Source organism: Canis lupus, chromosome X (genome assembly GCF_011100685.1).
Source record: "Canis lupus familiaris isolate Mischka breed German Shepherd chromosome X, alternate assembly UU_Cfam_GSD_1.0, whole genome shotgun sequence".
Lineage (NCBI taxonomy): Eukaryota > Metazoa > Chordata > Mammalia > Carnivora > Canidae > Canis > Canis lupus.
Genome location: NC_049260.1, coordinates 47,186,479 through 47,189,330, shown reverse-complemented (window position 1 = coordinate 47,189,330; position 2,852 = coordinate 47,186,479).

Here is a 2,852-nt window from a genome sequence, read left to right as displayed (position 1 = left end):
AGCACACACTCAGAAGTGAAGATTGGGATGATGCCCCATCTAGGAGAGTCTGAACATGTGTGAGGCAGCTGTCTGTGAGCATGGGAGTGTAACTTTAGGGAGAGGTTGTTGCATTTCTGTGTGACTTGGGAGGGAAGACTTGTCACCTGTTGGGGGGAAGGGAGGCTTACTTCATCACTTTTGGGGCCCAGGACACGTCTGTCAGAGCTCCTCAGTCAATGAGCTGAGAATGAGAGCTGAGGCTGCTGAACGTAGGAAGGGACAGCAGAGAAGGCAGGAGGGTCAGAGGAGCATATGGAAACAAGAGTAGACAGACAGACTTCAAGGACGGGGAGCACAGACCAACCATGTCACGAGCAAACTTGAGGGTGGCAGAACAGCCCATGGTATCCTGGCTCCTGCGAGCTGTCTCAGGGACGGGGGTGAGGGGCACAGCCCAGATGAAAGATCAGACATGGGCAGTCAACAATAGGAAGATGTGCTGTGTGTAGCCAGGGTGCAGAGGAGCATGGGGGGAGGATGGGCCCTACCAGACATCAGTAAAGGAAACAGGTTCTCAGGGAAAGGAGATCCCCTGGCAGGGCTGGTCTGTGGTGCCACTTTTCACTTACCTTGGTCTGAGGATCACATTTGCATAGACTAGCACCAAGCCATGCCCCAGATCTGTGTGGCTGAGATGACACAGCTGATGGCTGATGACAGGCTAAGGTGGTATGTGGACTGAGTTTGATGATCAGCCTTGGGACAGAGACCAGTTCTATCCTGATGTTTGAGGGTATTATTTTGCTTATTGTTTGGTCTTAGTACAATTCTTCCAGGGAAATACTAATTTTTTCCTGTATGACCTGGGGGGCAAGGGGATTCATTCCTACACAGCAAGGGTGGAGAGACCAGAGTTCTGGAACAGCCAGTTCCTCTGAACTGCCTCCAGTGCACAAAGAGAGGGGCAGCTGTAATAACTGTTCACTTGCCAGCTAGGCAGTTCCTCCTCAACAATGCATTAATATGTGTATGCGTGTGCACGTATGCCGTAAATTGTCCAGATCGGGGTTCTAGAGGTTCTAACTGTGAGGTGCATTGTGTTGGAGATTGGGGACTTGTTTCAGATAACCTTGATTGGAGGGTAGGAAGTGAGGGGTACTGGTATTCTGAGAGAGTGGTTTGGGATTAGCAGAGCTGCTTCATGATCCACCTTTGATACAGAGTTGGGAACAGGACCACAGCATGCACTTCCACACGGAATACAGCTCAGCTCTGGCACCTGGGCTTTGGCAGCCGTGTGAAATGCCTGGGAGCAATGTTGACATCATGAGATCATGACATCATCTTACCCGGAGGCTATACTGAAGTTCTCTCAGAGGACTTCAAGATTGCTTGTTGGAGACTATAGTGAACAGATAGGTCCTGGTAGCAATTTGTGTCACCCTTCTGGGACTCCCAGGCACAACAACTGTGGGGATCTTTCCCAAGATGGCTGATGGGGTCAACAGTGATAACAGAGGGGTCTCTGAGTCATGGCACTTTTGTTTGTATTGGTACACAGAAAACTGGTGTAGATATTTATAAATATGTGTGTAGCATTAAATATATATATATATATTTATCTGTAATTATAATTTTTATCATATTCATTATTATTATCATCAGTGTCATCTTCTTGACTATGCATTGAAAGTATACCCACAAATGTTAGCACAGATAACTTCTGGATGGTGGGATTAAGGCTAAAAATATTTCCCAAACTCTGTATGCTTTCAGGACTGGCAGAAATATGTGCACTGAACATTGACACTTTCCTATACAATCATAAAATACAAAAAGCTACAAAGTAAGTTCCATCCTTCCTCGACTGTCAAGGCCTAGCGGAAGTCTTGACCCCTGTGATATGTTCTTTTTGAACTCCTGTACTCCTTCTTGGGCACAGAACTCTCTTGACACTCCGTCAGCAATTGAATCACTTGATAATTCTTCTTCTTTTTATTTGTGATTTTTATTATTTAATCTCCCGCATGATAAGGACCATATTTTGTAATAATTCCCTTGCTATAGCGACGACCGATTGATTGTCTGTAATAGGCCAGGCACTGTGCCAGAGCTGAAGGGATGAAAGTGCAGTCCGTGGACACTTGCTGCCTTGCAGAAGTGTGTTACCAATCTGTGGTAAGTACATAAATTGAGAGTACATGTTTAGAAAGTTCTTATAGCATCATTGTATTTTATGATGGCAAGAGTCTCTATGACATTAACAAAAACCAGGGCTTGTATTTTGTGTGTCTTTGCTGTTTTTCTTCTTTGTATTAATTTGTTTTCCCTGTGCTATATGAATGTATTGATCCATGAGTGACTGACTTGGAGAAAAACGAAATCCTCATCCTTCACTTCAGACAGTTTGAGAAGCAGCAGTGTAGGGGCTTTGTGAAGATCAGGCGATTTATTTGCCACAGCGTGTCTATAAAGCAAGAGGCATTGTTTGTGTTTTTGGTGGTGTACATGGAGGCTGATACAAGCTACATAACTTCAGCTAGGTCCACAAGTAGACCTCCTGGTTTGGGGCCAGGAGGTTTCCACTCGCCTTGTGTAGTTTACCTCAACCATTGCTCCATTGGTGTCCAGCACTTGTTTATCTTACTAGGACTTCAGAAATGCTGATTACCTAGTCCTGGTGGCTGCTCTCCACCCCCTCACCCCCACCGCATAGGCCAATGATGCCTGAGGACCAGCTCAATGGCAGCCTTTATTGCTATCCCTGCAGCGGAGACGGGGAGCATCTTGGAGGAGCTTGTCTCTGAAAAGAGGGACACAGTTTCAAACATGTTAACTAAAGCACTGTTTGAAGGGAAAACAGAGTAAAA